The 20,770-nt window shown below is 40.9% G+C and overlaps 1 long non-coding RNA gene across 1 annotated transcript; it reads right to left on the minus strand.

Moving 5' to 3' along the window:
• Positions 1 to 10,508: 10,508 nt before the first annotated feature.
• On the minus strand, positions 10,509 to 18,327 carry LOC134528154 (uncharacterized). Its single transcript, XR_010074357.1, has 2 exons — positions 17,502 to 18,327; positions 10,509 to 15,256 (listed from the first exon to the last, which is right to left on the minus strand). It is a non-coding gene; the product is annotated as an uncharacterized LOC134528154 (long non-coding RNA).
• Between the last annotated feature and the right edge of the window lie 2,443 nt (positions 18,328 to 20,770).

The following is a 20,770-nucleotide window of genomic DNA, read 5'->3' on the forward strand; positions in this document are numbered from 1 at the left end:
TACGGTAAATTGGGTGAAGACGATTCCTTCTACGGTGATTGTTACAGTGACTCTGAGGCTGTTTACAAAGACATAGACTATGATGAAGCACCTAAAGCTGCCAAGATTGAAGAATGTGGCGGTGTCCTGAGACCGAAACGATGGAAACAACGTGATATATTAAATAAATCTGATCAAGCTTGTGATGATCACCGTCTCAAACATGAAAGTTACCCTGCGGTTGGTGGTAAAACGAAAGACACCAGAGATCATAATAATTATAAAGGTGCAAGGAAGATGGTGGTAGAAGAGAATGATTACACATCATGGAAAGATCCAAACATATTGGTTGACCGGCTAAGACTTCTACATGGTTCGCTTTGTGCAGGAAACTATTCGTGCATCAAAGAAATATCCTTCATACTCAAGGAACTGAGGAATGCTGGCTACATACAATAATGGCTTGTTTTACTTGCATTTGTATAGTGTAAAGCAATAAAATAAATAATTTAAATTATAAGAATTTAATGTTTTTATTTCTTGTATTCTGATTTCTAACTAAGACATAGATCTCGTAACTTGTGCTTCCTTTTTGCCTTTTTTTGTTGATGGAGCTTCCAAATGTGCTGCCTTTTCGTTGTCGGTGCTACAAATGTGCTGCCTTTTCGTTGTCGGTGCTTCCAAATGTGCTGCCTTTTCGTTGTCGGTGCTTCCAAATGTGCTGCCTTTTCGTTGTCGGTGCTTCCAAATGTGCTGCCTTTTCGTTGTCGGTGCTTCCAAATGTGCTGCCTTTTCGTAGTCGGTGCTTCCAAATGTGCTGCCTTTTCGTAGTCGGTGCTTCCAAATGTGCTGCCTTTTCGTAGTCGGTGCTTCCAAATGTGCTGCCTTTTCGTAGTCGGTGCTTCCAAATGTGCTGCCTTTTCGTTGTCGGTGCTTCCAAATGTGCTGCCTTTTCGTTGATGGTCCTTCTATTTTTAATGTTGTTTGACTCTAGTATTATAGTAAATGGTTCTTGATTTGACTTGCGTATTATTCCATCCGGTGCATGTATATAAGCGAGTCCTAGACAGCAGGTCGCTCAGTTTGTTACTGTCGTCGACGGTGTAAGGATCACCTAGATTATTTCATCTGGTGCATAAGTCGTGTAATTACCTGTTCTTGAGAACTCGATGGCATCTTTACCGACTTTAACGCCGAACTCGATGGACGTTGTACCATCGTCTACGGGAACCTTGACGTCAGCGACGACAATGGTGGAGCAGATCCCGTTGGCAACGACGACGACGTCGACATTGGAGGAGATTTCAACAGATGTGATACCACCAGCAGAAGATAGCTTAATGACTACTGAGCTGGATGTGCAGGAAACCACGACGATCGACGATACGACCTCGATGGAGACTTCAATGGATGCTGATTTGACAACTAGCGAACATCGGTGCTGTTACTGCGACAAGATTTTCTCAAACAACAGCAATGCCCGGCGACACGAGAGGAGCGAATGTGCCAAGAACCTATATCGTAAAATGTTTGTTTGTGAGAAATGTCATAAGCAGTTTGCCAGAAAAGATAATATGAAAACGCACATGAAGGCATGCAAAGGTCCTGCTGTGCGGCAGAAAGTAAAGGTTTCGGCGCAACAACGATGCATCGATGTGCATAAGAGAATGCCTGGAAATGGTACTACTGTTGCAATGTCTGTATCTGGATCGGGTCTGAAAGGATCGTCTTCATCACCACGGTATCCTTGCAGCTACTGTGATACGTCGTTCGCATTTTCCCATGATGCACGAAGACATGAGCGGAGCAAATGCACGAAGAATCCTTCTCGCATGAAGTTTCGATGTGATGAGTGCCTTAAATGGTTTACTCGAATTGACAGTTTGCGACATCATGCGAAAAAATGTAAAGGTGGAGTCTGTGCTCCTACTGCTGAACTACCTGCCGACATTTCGGCTCCTCGCTTTAGATTGGAGACACGAAAGCGTACAACCAAAAAAACAGATGCCCAGCAACCGATTGTTATGACGTCTGAACATGGAACTAAACCTAAGACTGTGTTCGGAGCATTACAAGTGAACGATAATGGCTTCTACTTGGCGCAGTCTGCATTTCGTGGAACTTTGAAAGACTACTATTATCTAAATACGTTCGGTGAGTCGAAGGATATTTGTAATTTTCTTGACGATATCAGACAGAAGATAATCAATCAGCTTACTGATGATGTAGCAACAAACGGACCTTTGAAATATAACTTGTGGTTGGACTGTATATATGGAAAGCCATATCCGTTCGATGACAAAGTGAAGAAGTGTGCATTCAAGACATCGGCTGCAGTAATTTACAGTTCTAACGATGTGAAGCAAACTGTTAAAAACGGTATCCAGAAACTCTGTCAAGAAGAGGTGGACTATGTCTGTAAAGGTTCTGGCTGGACTCTGTCTAGTATAAACCGATTGGAGCTAAGAATTAGTCATTTCACACCGCTGCGGAACTAAATGATTATAAGTTTGCTGGCTTTCGTAAGTGATCCTGTAGTAGAATAGAAATTATGTAATAAATATTATGTTTGTAAAAGAACTTGCGGTGTTTAATTCCTCGAACCTTACACTTTAGTGGTGCTTTTTTAAAATATTAAAGTTGTTTTGTATCGGCCTGGGATCGTACCAAGGACCTTAGTCGATCTAATTAATCAGTTTATTGATCGGAAATTTATTTAATGATTTCTGAACTTTTTCCCGGATCTCTAGCATTAAAATTACGCATTTCCAATATGGTGGTCTTGATGTCTGATAGGATGGTGGTCGTAGAGGATTTAGAGTCTCTTTACGAATGTTGAACATGGTTTATTGAAATTATTATTTTTTACATAAAATTAAACATTATTGCATCGATCAAGTATCGAACCAAGGACAGGAGCGGATCGAATCAATATGTAAATTAATGAGTGATTTATTTAACGAATTTAGAAATTTTTCCCGAATTTCTAGCTAAATAATTACGGATTTTCAATATGGCGTCCAAATTTCAAGATGGCGGGCACCTTAGTAATAAATGATTACTGCACTCTAGCGGATAAGAACTAAACTAACATGGCGTCAGCGCACTCTCGCCGACGAAAACAAGATGGTGGTCTCCAGCAATGAAGACAAGATGGCGGACATGACGTCATACTAGGTGACGATATATCTGCTTTAAGAAAAGTGGTGGGAGTCAGTCTGCCTGCAGCCACCATTAAGGAAGGCGCCTGTCACCATTTTTAATTTTTTTTGCCCTCACCGGGTTCGAACCGAGGACTCCGAACTCCGTGTCGTTAATGTTTGATTTTTATAAATGTTTTATTAAAATTTTATTATTTAATTTTTTTATAATTTTTAAAAAAATATTTTATTAAAATCGGATAATAAATAAAAAAGTTAAATATGGCGGCCGTAACGAAAAATGCATCGGTGACGACATAATCCAAGATGGCGGTCATGGTATCCTTATTCCTAGAAATGGCTTATAAGCGGCTATCTCTTAGGAGTTTTAAGCCAGTTTTAGGAATTAGGGTTCTTTCTAGGGCAAAACGACTTTTGAGGATTTTCGAAATCCTGATTTTCGAATTGAGGAATTTTTTGCGAATTTTTGGCGGAACTTTTTCCCACAGAAATGGAAATTTTGGCGATTTTTGAGGAATTTTGGGCAAATTTTGCCCAATTTTGGAGGATTTTGAGGGTCAAAGGTCAAGGTCAAACTTGTCCCGTTACGATGTGTCCCGTTACACTCCTCCAAGATGGCCGCCGTGACGTCACAATCCAAGATGGCGGACACCACCACAGACACCACACCCAGAACCCAGATCTGGGACGCCCATTTGTATACTACTGTTGCTTTCTCACTAAACACTTTAAAACGTAAAGTGTCAAGTGTGTCACTTCTCGACCCATTGTACAGGCGTACTAGCAGTTGCTCTCCCGATTTTACAATGTCTTCTTTTGACACACTGGGAATACTATCTGAAAATACTTTCGCAAGTTGCCTGAAGGCACTGTCATTCTGGATCAGATTAAATATTTTCCCCTTTCCTATACCATAGATGTGTGATGATGTGTCACATCCCATGAATGCATGGCAGAAAAGAATATTATTACAAATTTCATCACCGAGCTTCAGCTTTAGCTCCTTAATGTGATATGTTTTCTTTTGCCTTTGTTCACTTTTTAAACACAAACAGTTATGTGGTTGTGGGTCAAAGTAGTATAGTAAAAGGACAAGTAAAACTGTGTCTGTTCCTATAACTGGTGTCAACTGTTCTTTTGCACATTTTAGAGATTCTTGGACAATGTAAATATCTGCATCACCTGGTGCTTCGACAACAGGACATTCTGCTTCGCGTAATTGCATTGCTAATAACCTTAAAAATTGTCCTTTATTTTGCTCGTTCAAAAGAAACATATCTTTACGGAGTGATAGTTGCATTTCTCCTGTGAATTCCACTATAGGTGATGCATTACATCTTGTTCTTCTCATATACTGTCTCTTTACTGTCTCTTTACTGTGTTTTTTCCCATATCCATCAAATACAGTAGTTGCTAATCCATAATTTTGATAAAGGCCAAATATATAATGCAATGTTTTGCCCTTAATTTCATTCACGATTTATTTTAAGGCGGTGCACGGTTTCAGTTTTTTTTTCTTTTGATAACATTTTTCCGGGACATTTCCTGGAAAACAAAAAACCAATTTAATGTTGATCTGTGTGAAATTCTAATATATTATGAAAAACATTGTTTACTTTATCTTTTTCCTAAACCATTATGCTGTAAATTGCACAATTTTCGATTTATTTCATTTTTAATATTTTTTCTGGGACTAATCCCGGAAAACGAAGCAGAAGTTATAAGCGGATTTTCTTGAACTATGGATATGTTATGGAAATGTTAATGTTCTTTAATTTTTGTCTCTACAGGTTTTGTCGTCATATGCACCGTTTTAGAGTTATTGTGTTTTTTTCGCGTTTTTCTGGAATAAAACCCGGAAAAAAAGGTACCAAAAGAAAGTTGATTTCGGTGGATTTTGGATATGTTATTCTACGAATTTTTCTGCGAATTTTGATGTAAAAAAACATTTTCTTGCAATTTGTCCATGTTTTTTTCATATCTTTCCTGGACTAACAGTGCAGCAAAGACTTGTGAGATGGCAGGGTTCAGTTACGACGCTGTGACGCTGATTGAATTGGTAGAAACCAGACAGTGTTTGTGGGACAAAACCAGCGATAGTTTTAAAGATCGCACAGAGAAGCAGAACGCATGGCTGGAAGTGTGCGCATTTTGGAACCTAAATTGCATGACATGGACAGAAAACAGAAAATAAAAATAGGTAGCAAGTACAATATGTACAACCTCCTGTTCCAAACGGGGCACATGTTTCTACCGCGGATGCTGAAACCAAACTACCGGCTTGCTGGTGCGTGTGCAAGGACATCACTGCCGGCACCCGAGCCGCTGCCGGAGAGGGCTCCGGAATAAACCGGAGCGTGTGCAAGGACAGCTCCGGGCGCCGGATCCGTTGCCGGAGCTAGCACCGGGAAAATACCGGTGCGTGTGCAAGCGCCCTAAGAGCCCGTCTACAATAGTCCGAACCTGTGCGTGGTCCGTGTCCTTATCCGAATGTGAGTGACGTCACATTGTCTCACCGAAAACTGCCCTGTCCACAATTGCGATGTCCGATGTCTGAATGTATTGATTTCTAAAGTTGTCACCAGAGTACAGTAAATGTGCCAAACCAAATGTTTTTGTTTATTGTTTTGATGCTTTGTAGTATGAGATTGAACTTGACGCCGACCGTCGGTGCTCCCTCTGATTCGCACAGGCCGTTAAGTCACAACAACGTCCGCCGAGAGTGTAAAAGTGTGCCGCGACGAACACCAAAGCGACGACAGCGCCCGGCCGGGTGTGGCAATGCGCCTAATTAAATATGTAATTATTCTGTTCAAATCAAAAACAACCAATTTAATAACAATTTAAAAGAGAATTAATTCAAGGGATATTATGTCCAATTGTTCTATAATCATATATTGTGAAATATGTCATTTAAGTCCAAAACTGGTCGTAGCTGTTTTCCCGCGCTTCACGTGTCGAGGCGCGAGGCCGCAGGGCGGTCTCGCGCTCAGTTACCGTCGGGAGCTCGCAGGGGTCGGACGCTCTGCGAACGCAGAGCCTTCAACTTTCGCGCTACATTCAAGTCTCAGCAATAGTGTAAGTTCTTCAAATCCTTTTACCAGATCTGCGCTGACCCCACCCAGTCGCATCGTGCGACTCGTTAACTAATCTTTTAGCCCAACAGGGAGTTTTGCACTTATTACGTATTTCCATGTCCAGAGTCTAAGGACAGCGTAATTGAGGTACGCAGTTTTCTGGCTTCCACAGCCAAGTAATCGTTATCGTCGAAGGCTCTCAGCCAGCCACGTGTGTCGAGTTCTTACTCGTTAATTTACGTATTTAACTTTCATCGTATTTCAAAGTGTAACTTGTAATATTTTGCAACAGGCTAGATTGCAACTAACTATTGAACATTCATTCGTACGTGCTGTCGTATATAATAACGTCAATCCCTGCATAAGCTGCGGCAGCATTACAACTCCGCGACTATACGCCGCGTCTTTCACGTTGATAATCGGCCACTGTAGAAGTCCGCACATACCACTTTGCAACCTATCCTGGCCGCGCGTATCATCTACCTAGAGACTCGCGTGCCGCGACGGTCAGCCAACAGACGCGGCCAGTACTTGGACCAGTGTGCGTATCTGTTCTCAATAAAGTGCAGTGTCGTGTTAACCAGTTTATTATTTATGTATAAGGCGTCCTGGGTGGCCTGAACAGCCCGGGTAGGTTTCGATTCACGACGCGCTCCTGCCTGCAGCCACGAGGCCGAACCCCCGTTAAAACCCCTGAGATCACTTTTCAAACTAATAACTACTTAAAAAACTTAGACAGGGAGCGGGAGTGGCGTCAAACTTATGAAAATTGTGGGAGTTCAATATTATATATTTATTCAATAAGGTAAAGTGGCAAATGTAAATGCTAAAAAATGAACTCATATCACACTGCCAGAAATGTAATCGTGTGTACGGCCTTCTGTTTTTTTGCTGCAATATTTCTGTTTCTCTTCCAACACCTTCCATTTCCTTCAATAACAAAAACAAACACCACGTTTTCAAACGGGAACCGGAAATTCAAATATCGTGAGTGTTCTGTTCTTTTTCTGTGTCCGAAGTACACAGGTTGGTACAAAAAGTTCAAATTGACGAATGTCTTCGGACCAGGTAGGTTCGGACCTTTGCCCACTTGACGCATGACGTCAGAGGGTCACGTGGACCAATCAGCGACGAGTGTACTTCGTACACAGTTTAGGACATTGCTATTGTAGACGGGCCTTTAGATGTACATCAAGTTCTGTCCCTGCCCGAAGACGCCCTTTGGCCAACCTCGGATTTATTTATATTGTCGACCCAAATGTCTCCTCGGCTCCTTCAGACCGTTATGCCTCGTCAGCGTCCTCTCTTTCATAAGTGAAGTGTTTACGATCAGGGACACACCCGCGTGCGCCCTAGCACGTCAGTAGCCTTCATTATGTTTGTAAATAGTTATACTTCTTATGTACATTTAATTCATCACGAGCCTCCACGATTGTATAATTTGTAACGTAACAGAACTCTCACGTCTTTAAATAGTGTGTCCGAATATTGTACAAATACTTAACTAATTCTTAACCAATTAACTAATTTGTGTTTTCGTTTCATCAATTACAATTCAATTACTTGTCATGTAATTTCTTAATAATTGTGTGGTTTTTTCAAGTGCTATGTTTAGTAATGTAACCGCAGCCTGGCCGCCGCGAGACGAGTCTCTCCCACGCCGGCCTATTTCCCCTTCCCCTCCGTGGCCCGCGAGCCCCGGTGCGCGGACGGGCGGAGGAGGGCAGTGGCTAGTCAGACTCAGAGCAGATCAGACGTGGGCTCGCTCCGCTCTGCTCGGGACGCGTGTAGCACGGCAACGTTGTTCGCTCTCAGTACGGGACTGCCTCTCTCCGACTGCAGCTACGTGGGCAAACCAGATCGAGTCTCAGGACAATTCACAACAGGGACTTAGGGACCACAGGCCGAGGGACATCAATATACATTTATATTTCTCTGTTTATTTTAATGTAGCTATACTAACCTAACTAACCGTCCATAGAGTTTTAAAGTGATTTAATGTAGCTAACCTAACAGACCACTTTTAATATTTGAATTAATTTTCCTGCGCAAAAATAAAACAAATCCCGAGGTTGGCCGAAGAATATTCGGGCATGTTCGGGCAGGGACAGAGCTTGATGTACATCTTAGGCTTCTCATCTAAGTATGCTCAATGCGCAGTGCGTGCACCTTGCAAAGATTGAAGACTTCGATAACGAAAGGCGTGGAAAGAGAACACCGATACCTTTTTTCGACTACGAAGAATGTAGAATGAGAAAACTGATACCTTTTTACGACTACGAAGAATATAGAATGAGTAAACTGATACCTTTTTACGAAGAACGTGGAATGAGAAAACTGATACCTTTTAACGATGGTGATGACGGGACGGAGGATGTGTAACCTGTAACGAGAATGCTGATACCTTGTTGCTTCCTGGGACAGCTACTGCTTAGCTGATACAGAAGTATCAGGCGGGGTCGGGGTCAGCCCCATGTATCAGGGTCAGTGTGACAATAAAACCAGCAGTCGCCCGTTGAACTTGGACTTTGTCATTACGAGCACCAGGTTAGCTTTCCCCGGAGACCATGAGGACTGAACCCCCCTCTACCACGAACAGTCGGGCAGCTGTACCTTTCTCAGGGAATAGCCTGGACGACGACAGATTGATAGAGTTAATTTGACATATTTTCTGGACAAAGGCCTGAGGGCCATTCCATACCCTCCAAGCCTCTTGGAAAGGCCTCTTTTCAAAATATTATGCCCCCATAAAAATTAAATGATCCAGTGTCCTGCAAAGTGTAGGATTGCTACTGGTATGAAGTGTTCTTAGGAAACCGAGAAAATATTGCATCAGTATATTTAGTATTGCTTTACTCCGCACTATTTACATGATTTGCTAACATTTTAATATACTGTTTTTAGCTTAAAGCTGCTTAGTACATTTGAGGCATGGGCATGGAATTGCCTGCATACACTGAAATGGCATGCAATCTTTATAAAACATGATAATGGTGGTTCTGTATACCTATAATAATTTGATGTTCTAGAATCTAAAATTTCTTAGTCAGTTAGGGTTTCCATTTAAATAAACATGTAAATACATTTATACGAGCAATGGAGAAACTGGCAAAAGTTCATATAATGCACAGGACTGTAGACTGTTACTGAGTCCATTCCTGTAGTTGATTGACAGAGTTAATCCTACAAGTCTTTACCAATGTTTTGTGGTTTCTTAACTTTTACCACTAATGTATATGGAGTGTATCCAGCTCAAAAACGAAGGAGACCATTTTCAGGAATTAAATCTCTTTTGTGAGGTAGTAGGGTGCATGGTGTCATACAATAATTGAAATAAAATTATGAACATCACTTACTAAAATAGAAAGACTTTTTGAACAGTAGTTAGTGAGAATTAGTTACAAATTTTCTAATTACAATTACTTGTTACTCGTTTTTCCTCTGTGGAAGGGGTTAGCTGCTCCCCTGGCCAATCCCCTCTTGGATATGTCCGTAGAGACTTCTGTGTCTTACTCGTTCTTGAGGGATTGCAAACTGTTGTTCTGATATTATGTATTTTCACTGATACAAGTGGAATTCGTGTGACCTATGTGTAAATTTTCATTGGCAGTTAAGGGCACCATCTGCTCTGGCACACATACAGTGTGCAGAGCTTCTGTAAACACAACACAATTTCAAAACTACTCAAGTTATCCAAGTGGGGTCTTCTAACGAAAATCATTTAATTATTCGTTGACAGCCAAAAATTACTTTTGATATCGGATTAAGTTTTTAAACTGTATTTTTAGAAGAGTGAAAATGACTAAAAACACGTTTTCAGAGTAATTTTAGGTCCTAAAACAACCGGTAGTTACGGTACAGATTCTTGAAAGCACTCAAGGGCCTTGCATTACACCTTTATTTTAATTTTTCCACCATGTAATGTTACAGTCTCCGCTCAAATTTTATTATTAATCTTGTGATGATGAGAAGACTACGCATCACTATAGCTGTTTATTTATTTTTCAAACAAATTTCGGTTCCATTCGTGAAGTTGACACATTTTTAATTTCCTGCCTACTGTAAAAACTGCCGTCCGCCGCGGTCTCGTGTTCGAGATCGGGCGCAGGTCCTAGCGGGGTGGCTGGCTTTCTTAGAGATTTCTGTTCCGGGAGGGCGCCAGGCTAGCTCGGTGTCTAACCGTGTGATGGTCGTGGGTTCGTTGCTCCAGCGTGGTCCGCTAGAACCGTCGGCGGTGATGGAATTTGTTTCCTGATTAGGTTGGGTTGTTTAGGTTAATTTACATACACTGTTCTGGTTGTTCTACGGGTCGCACGTCGCGCACGGGGGGTGCGGGGTGGACTTTTTATTGTTCACGATTGACACTGGTTCATTACATTGGGCGCGAGGTTTACTCGGCGGAACATGACTGCCAATGAGGCGTCGGAACACGTAGAAGTTTTGATTACACTATTATTATAATTACACTTGATAAAACGGCACTCGGTGGTGCTTTTACGTACACGATTACACTGCACACGTTATCTGAGAGGGACACCTGCGTGCCTCTACGTGCATTTACTTAAGTCCTCACGCCAGTTGCAGTCGAGGGAGAGCGTTCGATTAGCATCGGCTAATCTCGTAATCTGTAACTTGCGACGCGCGGGCCCACCTGTGCGGACCGCGGCTCGCTACTAAATTAAAAACACGTTTGAGTTTGAATGTAGCCTGTGCCTGTGCACTGGGCGATTAAATAAAGTTCTGGGGTGGCGGGAGACGGCCCGTACCGTATACTGCACGGCCCCACGTAATGCTTTGTGTGGGGCGTGTTAAATTGACGTGGCTGGGTTAGGCCCTTCACCGGAAAAGGACCCGGCGCACACGGGGAGTATTAAAGAAAAGGTTTTGGTTGTGACTATAATTACCAGATGGACGTTCGGTGAAACAAAGAGATGCTGGCTCCCCGTGGGACGTGCGTCCGTCCCGGTCCGCGAGTCGCGCTGTACTGGCGTGCAGCCCTGGCACGAGGGGAGGGGTGAGCTCCCTGTCGTGCCAGAGTTTCTAAAGTTCCGTTATTCGTAAAAATCTATATAACTAACTAAATTTAAGTGGCTCTAAATTCACATAATAAAACATAATGATTAATTTAATATCTATATATGTTATAGAATTGACATTTAATAAGTTTGTCTAAAATAAGTTTGAATATTAGAGTCAAGCTGGAGACTGTCTGTTTCTTGATAACTACTCCATTGGCGAATGATAATGCTAATTTGGGGCGGTTTGCGTTATGTCACACGTTTCACTACTGAATTTAGGCTGAAGGCCGCAAGGGTTGCACTCACAGCTGTTTTAGTAGAAAACTACACGTGAGTGACGGGCACTCCTACGTCGCACTTTATTAATTAGGGGCTTTTGTTTGTTTTTGATTACGTTATTATTGTGTGGGGAATTTTGTAGGCACGGGGAGTGCATTGCATGCGTAATTAAAATGGTTCGCTATTCTCTACCTTGGGCTGCGGTCCGCTCACTTGACTCGGGTGGGCCATGGCTAGGGGTGCTTTCCGTTAGCAGAGCCGAGTACTGGCGGGTGCAGGTCGGGCTTTGGGGTGGCCTTCGGTCATACGATGTCAAAACCGTCATTTCATTTAGTTTGTAATTCAGTAGCTTGGAGTGTTTTACGTTTAGATTTCATTTATCTACAGTACGTCAAAAGGACTTTCCAGGTAAAATATTTATTGCAGGTTCGCGTTTTACATTTCGTTACCCCTCAATTCTAACTCCGGACCACACATGAGGTACCTATATATTGTCACGTGCACCTAGCCGGTGCCACCGCCATTTCTGTCACGTGCACCTTCAGAGGGGGGAGAGAATCGTAGCTCTTTACATAGAAACAACTCGCTTGGCATCAACTAGTCTTAACTTCATAAAATACTTTACTGTACCTAGGATCATAGGTTCGTCATCCCGTACAGGATGTCTGGTGAGAGCTGAACTAAGGAGATTTTGCAAAATAACATAATACTTAATTAAAATTATTTTATTCTTAAAGTCAAATACTCAACATCATTTTAAAGAACATTTAAATAGCGGGATTACAATTTAAAACAATAATCTCTTTACTTCCTTAACGATTGAACGACCTTACAAGAGAGAGAATGAGAGAACTTCACTAAACACTTCCCTAGTCCTTCCGAATACCTCAAATCATAATTAATACTTAAAATTAAAACAAAGATAAGTCCATACTCACATTTTCCGAAAAGCCTTTCTTGATCGATTACTTTAAAAAAATAACGTAGGGGCCTCTCCTGCCCTTGAAATCCCGAACGAACATTACATTTTAAAAACTATGACGCGTGACCCCTGACGAGGGCCATAGCCTCCGCCCGAAAGCTTGACGACTACATTATGACCTAACTTAAATTAAACGACTCGTGGCCTCTGGCGTCGACCATAGCTTCCGCCCGAAAGCTTGAATTCCTACATCACGAACGAACTAACAACTCGTGACCACAGGTGAGACGCATAGCCTCCGCCTGAGTGAGCCCCGAGTCACCACTCACTTGCGCTTAAATTCGCGCGCCCTGCCGCGCCTACCATAACAAAAGCTCGTTATTGAAGTCAAATTTACTAAACAACTAACTAGAACATCTGGGAAGACTACCCCCCCTCTACCCCAATGTGCAGGCCACACCGCGCGGCTTGTTACGACAGCGCGCCCCAGTAACTGCGGCCCGTGGCTGCGCCAGCGCGCGGCCAAACAAACAAACAAAATTCTGCAAGCCCGCAGCGCGCCGCGCCGGCCCCGTGCCCCAATTACATGGTCACGCCACTTGCGCTGACGAGTGAACAGAGCAGCCAGCCCAGAGTCCCGTCAGTAAAGTCCCTAAATTTGATTTCAACAACCCTGCAAAATTTCAACCCGCGACATAACCCTCCCCTCACAGAGCTCGAGCCCCATCGAGCTACCTCAAAATTACAAATTGTCTTTTTCCATTAAACCATAACTATAAATTCCTCATTTCACAAAAATAATAATTTTCTTAGTTCCTTGCTGTCTGAACATACATCTAGATTCTGCATAAGATTTATTTTAAAACAACAAGTATTCATAAAATTAAATGTAAAACTTTTATCTGGTTTGTTCTCACAGGAACCTTCAGAGGCTCGAGTTCTCAATTCTAAAAAAATTGTTCTGTTAGTGAAGCTCTCTTTACAAATTAAATTACTGTTCTTAGTTTCTCAGTATTCGTTAAACAATGTGCAAATTCTTGATAATTATTATTATTTTTTTTTTTTCGGTTTCCGTTTATTACCATACTTCTTTCGTTCTTAAAAAAAAATTAAGTGTCCTTACAGTGTTTCAATTAATTAAACTCTTATCTCGTGAAGGTTGGTGCAACTCCTCGAAGTCAGTGTTGTCGAGAAGAGTAGCTCCCTGGGCTGGCCATCAGCAAACACCACTCAACTCCAACAGCTACTGGACTGGCTTCCAGGGCAGCTCACAACTTCTCCCCACATCTGCTTCGGAGTTGTGCCATCCTCATCACGAACAGATTACAATTCTGAAACATCATCAACAGGCATTACCATCACGCCTGACAAATACAAAACTAACTACTAAACTGCAATCGATGGGCAAGGATGCAAACACACAAAAAAATAAAATTAATTAATTCAACTGCTAACATAAAGTATCCCACCCTTAGCATAATCTAATCAGGCAAATAATTTGATAGGAAAAACTTAAGGAAGGGAAACATGACCTCCAATGATTTTCCCTAACTCTTGAGTCTTGATCTTCTCTATACAGCAAATAGTCCCCACGAAGTAACTGGGTTGAAGGTCAGTTCACATGACCCACCCATAACCTCTTCTACTCTTCTTTTCTTCTGGGGGCAACCACAATGCCCACCAATCTCTCTCCATGGTGCCGAACCAGCTATCCCATGAGAGTAAACAACGTAGTCAATAGAAGCGCAGAGGGGAAACACCAATCTCTGGCTTGTCGAGTCATAAAACTGCTTTATCTTCTTCTTCTTCTGAGTAAAAATATCTGACTAACCTTGCTTCTATTCTTCCAAACAGTAAAAGTTCATCAGGTATCTTCATGAAAGAAACATTCTAACTAATAATTCTTCATTTTTCTTCTTCTTTATTTCTGTTAGTTGTAATAGAAGGCCATGTTAGGGAGGTTATAGGGAAAAAGAGTGGCCAATTCCCACCCCATCACCCACCTAGATCATGACTAATTAACTTTTAAACTTTCTATTTCAAACAAATAAAAAAAAACCATTTTTATTCAAATTTTTAAATTATAGCTACTTTTCCTTCATAACCTCAAAAGCTAATCAATAATTCTAAATGAAATTGTGATTTACTGCATCCTTGTTCCATCCGATCTGTTTGTTTATAACCTTTCTTGTAAAGTATAAAATTTTCAAACATTACTAATTCAAAAAAAAATTAAATTCTGGTGTCCTTTGAGTTACAATTAACTTTACTATTTCTTAGCTTGAAATAATTTAAGTTTTCAGAACTATTTCATTGTCTAATTCACAACACTTAAAAATCAACTCAAAACAACAAATCATCAAAATCAATAAGATCATCTGACCTACCTATCAGTACTGTGAACTTGAACTGTTCGTACACATTTATAATAAGCTATTGTATTTAAATTCCAACCTAAATAAGGTTTTAAAAAAAACTACTAATCCCTCTGTAAATTAAGAAAATTAACTTTAAAAATTAAACTTAAGGTATTAGTTCTTTTTGACAGCTACCACAACTCACTAGTTCCATTACATTACTATAACCTAAAAAGTTCTGTAAATAATGTTTATAACAAAAAAAAACTCCAGTTACTGTCTTCCATAAAAAAAAATAAAACTTTACATGACCTTATTAATCTCCACTTGTAAGTCCATGGCTGCCAGCTTTCTCTTCTCTTGAATCTTCAGTCTTGGCTCTTGTTTCAGTGATCTTGTATCTTGTCTCTCGAACTCTTGTCATCTTGTAAACTGGACTGCTGCTCAGCTCATCTTAAGGAATCTGTAACAGTTTCAAAAATACATGTTAATTTAAATTACATAATTCCTGTTCTTTGGTCCTAAAAAAAACAATTGTATTATTAGTACACATTACCCTGAAACAACATTATTATTCATTGTTTATTACTTAAAAAAAATGCTTTACCATAAAATCCTTTTTTGTTCTTTTCATTAGGCCTATTTATTTTCCTTCTTCTTAATTAAATTCTGCTTCAAATGTTAATCCTAACTTAAGACCTACCATCTATTTATTATTCATTACCTACATTATTTATGTTACCCTAAAATTCCCATAAGTTTCTAATACTTCCTATCAAAGACATTCTCTCTCAAAAAAAATTTACTTATGACTCTTAACTTAACAAACTTAAAAAAAACTTTTACACTAGACTTAACTTATTATTCATTCTTAGTTACTAAATTTCTATATGTAAACTTTAGTACTTACAAACAAAAACTGCCTATTTCTCTCTACCTCTTAATCTCTTTCAATTATTACAATAATAATGTTACCTTGCATCTTTAAACTTTCTTCTTTTCAATTAAATTAGACATCTCATAACAATAAAAATTCTGCCTATACTCTTCTTATGGGTGTACAACCCAACAACAAAATTTCAAATTCTCAAGTTTCCTTATATTTAAATTATGCAATACAAATAACCTCTGTGGTGCCTGTACCCTTTTAGGCCTACCACCTTCTCCTCTCACAGCATGACAACTCTTATTCCTCGGGGTCTGTATTCACTGTTACAAATCAAATATCTCAAAAAAATTAAAAACAAATTTATTATTTTAAGAAAACAAAAATTTACATTGAATTTACTATGGAGCCTGGAAATCTTAATGTCTCACAGCAGCTAACATGACTAAATCCCATGGAACCCCAGGTTTACATAACCTGTGCCCAAAAATTTAAGCATACCAGGCTTTCTCTGCACTGGTTTTACAGCATCACACACTATTTAGGGCCCCTGATCTGCCATCAGTCCCAAGGAGTTTTCCCACAACCCCTCTCTACACAAGCGCCTACCGCATTCCTCTCAATTGGCTATCGGTTTTACGGCATTCTTTTGGGATCCGACCATCAAGTTAGGGCTAATCGAACACTAAACCTCCATACTTCCAAACTAATGTAAATCAATTAAATTTTCTCTGTAAATTCTAAAAATCAAAAAAAATTATTCCAACATGCCAAAGAAACTTCCAAAAAAAATTCATAATCTTATCTTCAAACCATTAAAATAAAAATAAATAGATTACTCTGTTTTCTCCTTAATAACTGTAAACTGTCAACAAATATCATGTCGTAAATTTTAACTATGCTTACTGACTCTTAATCAAAAAATCTCATTTGTCCTAATTAATAAACAACCGATTTCCTTAAAATCTCACTGTATCTCTCACACTCAAACTTCACTGGCTGAATATCTCAATAAATTCAAAAACAATTATCTAAACTCTTAAAGAAACTCCTCCCCAATTATTCAAATTACTTCACCTTATTTTATTTCATTACTTAAAACACCTTACTCAAAAAAAATTAATTAATTATCTAGCTATCTTCCATTATTATTTATTTACCGAACAAAACTTTCTCCTAAATTAATTTAGTAAAATTCAATTTCACATTAGGCAAGTACACTAACTCTCTACAGCAATGTTTCTCATTTCCCTCCTTCCTAACTGAATCCAATCTTACTTAACCTCCAGGGAATTTACCTCACAAAATAACCAAAAATTTCACTGTAGTGCCTATCTGCTATAGGCCCACTACACAGCAAGGGACTCTAACCCCACCAACAAACTTCATTGAAATGGTACCCTATCCCATACAGGATAGCCACTTCGGTACTACCATGGGGAACTCCTGCCCCAAACTACTCACAACTCTCAGGATTCTCCTGACCCTTAATTCCGTAGTCAGCCCATCTCCTATGGTCTGCGCTACAATTCCCTTTCTTCCCAGGGACACAACGCCTCACCTTAGGGTCCCTCGCCCTAATGAAAACATTAATTTTGTCTCTCTGTTCTTTTGGAGTAAATTCCCTCTACACACAAAATCTAGCCTTCCCAGTTTTCTCAATGCTTATCGATTTTATAGTGTACCTCCTTAATAATGTTTACAAATCCCAAAAAAAATATTTTTAAAACCGAGGTAGAATTTAACTAACAAAAACATAAACAACTTACAACGAAACACTTCTAGCCTATACATCATACACTTCTTAAATTAAATTACTTACATACTGAAAGTTCCTCTTCTCCTAAAACACACTTAAATTTAAATTTATTTAACCAATAGTCTATTTTCTTATCGTTAAGTTACCGTACAGCTGATCAAAACAAGGTCACGGCCTGTCCACGTCTCCGTATGAGCCCGTGACGTCACCGAATTCCATCAGGTGCGCCAACCCTCGCTTGCGGTTCCTCCGTTCTCCGCTAGGTCTCAGCACCTCCCCGTCACGTGTTCACTCTGCCACGTCCACTGACGTGTCGTTCTGAAACAACTCTCAACATTTTTCTAATTAAAACAAAACATCACTATAAATTCTATAACTCTCTTTTACATAAACTCTCGTTTTCTCTTTAATTCCTTTCTAACGTTTATCCTTCCCTCGACTGATTTAATTCGTACGTCTCGTCTCCTACGCGCACGACAACTAAACAAACTTCTCTTGAAAATAATTCCTATTTACGACAAAAAACTTTATTTTAAATTATAATTCTCTTAACCTACAATCTTAAAATGAACTTCAATTAAATTAAACCACTTGCATTATCTCTAATAAGCATTTAACTTATAACGTATTCTCCTCACGTAATAATCCCCGATATAAATCTACAATAAATTCAACGACTTAAAACAACTTATCACTATAAACTTTATCCTTACAAGTATCCTCAAATAAACATCTGTTACGTCAAAAAAAAAATCTCAAAGACTTCCTCCACTATAGACTAAAATTCCGTAATCCTCTCCTCAAGTAAACTCTTAATAACCTGCTATCAGAAGCTGAAACTAACTTAATAATAAACATAAAAATCTACCTCTCTCTCTCTCCAGAAATAGAACCTACCCGGCGCCTCCACCATTTCTGTCACGTGCACCTAGCCGGTGCCACCGCCATTTCTGTCACGTGCACCTTCAGAGGGGGGAGAGAATCGTAGCTCTTTACATAGAAACAACTCGCTTGGCATCAACTAGTCTTAACTTCATAAAATACTTTACTGTACCTAGGATCATAGGTTCGTCATCCCGTACAGGATGTCTGGTGAGAGCTGAACTAAGGAGATTTTGCAAAATAACATAATACTTAATTAAAATTATTTTATTCTTAAAGTCAAATACTCAACATCATTTTAAAGAACATTTAAATAGCGGGATTACAATTTAAAACAATAATCTCTTTACTTCCTTAACGATTGAACGACCTTACAAGAGAGAGAATGAGAGAACTTCACTAAACACTTCCCTAGTCCTTCCGAATACCTCAAATCATAATTAATACTTAAAATTAAAACAAAGATAAGTCCATACTCACATTTTCCGAAAAGCCTTTCTTGATCGATTACTTTAAAAAAATAACGTAGGGGCCTCTCCTGCCCTTGAAATCCCGAACGAACATTACATTTTAAAAACTATGACGCGTGACCCCTGACGAGGGCCATAGCCTCCGCCCGAAAGCTTGACGACTACATTATGACCTAACTTAAATTAAACGACTCGTGGCCTCTGGCGTCGACCATAGCTTCCGCCCGAAAGCTTGAATTCCTACATCACGAACGAACTAACAACTCGTGACCACAGGTGAGACGCATAGCCTCCGCCTGAGTGAGCCCCGAGTCACCACTCACTTGCGCTTAAATTCGCGCGCCCTGCCGCGCCTACCATAACAAAAGCTCGTTATTGAAGTCAAATTTACTAAACAACTAACTAGAACATCTGGGAAGACTACCCCCCCTCTACCCCAATGTGCAGGCCACACCGCGCGGCTTGTTACGACAGCGCGCCCCAGTAACTGCGGCCCGTGGCTGCGCCAGCGCGCGGCCAAACAAACAAACAAAATTCTGCAAGCCCGCAGCGCGCCGCGCCGGCCCCGTGCCCCAATTACATGGTCACGCCACTTGCGCTGACGAGTGAACAGAGCAGCCAGCCCAGAGTCCCGTCAGTAAAGTCCCTAAATTTGATTTCAACAACCCTGCAAAATTTCAACCCGCGACAATATAGTACTCTCTACTTATTTCTTAAAAAATGACATTCGTATTGATTGATGACTTTCCTTGGTACCCCTGTCCATGGTGACTGGTTATACTGACGCCGACCGCCAATGCTCCCCTATGTCGCATAGACCGCTATGCCTCATGAACATCTCGCAAAGGCGTGTGCACCGAACGCGCTCGTGCGCGCATTAAAGTGTAGTTCGTGCAACGAGGCGAACGCCAGGCAACGAGTGCTACATCGGTGGAAGGATCCGGCCAGGTGTGGCATATCCCTCCGCCGAACTACAACAAATGTAATTGTCGTAGCCACAGATATCACCCCCCGTAATTTAGCTGGTTATGTCCTATTCTCGGGTCGGGGTTCAGGCCTTGTGGCAGGGGGAAATTATCACTACCCGTGCTACAATGAAAGTTCGTCAGTTTGTGATAAAATGTTTTACTTAATCTTTCACAAACTCCCTTTACATGGGCTGCGCGCGGCTCAACACCCTTTCTCTCCGCGGAGTGAAGCTCGGCTACACGTGTTTCGGTGGGCAGGCGCCAAGTGCGGGCTGCCCCTGTGGTCTCGCGATACGTGCGTTTGAAGAACTTATTATGCTCCTCCTGAATGATAGCGAAAAACAAAGTCAGTCTGATTGCCAGCACCGAAAACGTGAAGACCGTCTCGTTGCGGTATGCCCGTGTCCGCTGATACGCGCAATGTCTGAATTCACGGAAACAAGAAAAACCCTTATATACAATTTAACTATTTACAGAAACGATAAGCTGCGTAACCCACGTGGTCGTGAAGTTGCAATTCCCCTTGACACGATCTCACCCGTCGGTGCTCTTGGCTCTGCGTCTCACCGTGCGATTGCCTTGTCCAGCCGCCAGATGCCAACTGCCCCCTCCTGCCGCGTCTCTGCCTCTCCGCCCGTCCCCCCCCCCCCCCCAACATAGCGAAACACGTGCAGCACTCGGAGAGATTCCGGGTGTTGGCCTCGGCTTCGACGCCCGGTGACAGTTAACGTAAAATATCACATGATATTTTAGTAACACGCATAACAATAATTACAAAAGTTTACAGAAAAAATAATACATAAAAATAATACACATGACTCGTTATTAAATATAAAAGTATGTTCCTTAAAACACACAATCACTGCACGGGGCAGGGTTTCGTAGCCACGGATATCACCCCCGTGATGCGGGTTGCGTAGTATTCTCAGGGAGGGTTCAGGCCTCGTGGCAGGGGAAATTAACACTATCCGAGCTACAATGATGTTTCTTCGTCAAGGGGAAGATCAGAGGT

The sequence above is a fragment of the Bacillus rossius genome, chromosome 1 (assembly GCF_032445375.1).
Source record: "Bacillus rossius redtenbacheri isolate Brsri chromosome 1, Brsri_v3, whole genome shotgun sequence".
NCBI lineage: Eukaryota > Metazoa > Arthropoda > Insecta > Phasmatodea > Bacillidae > Bacillus > Bacillus rossius.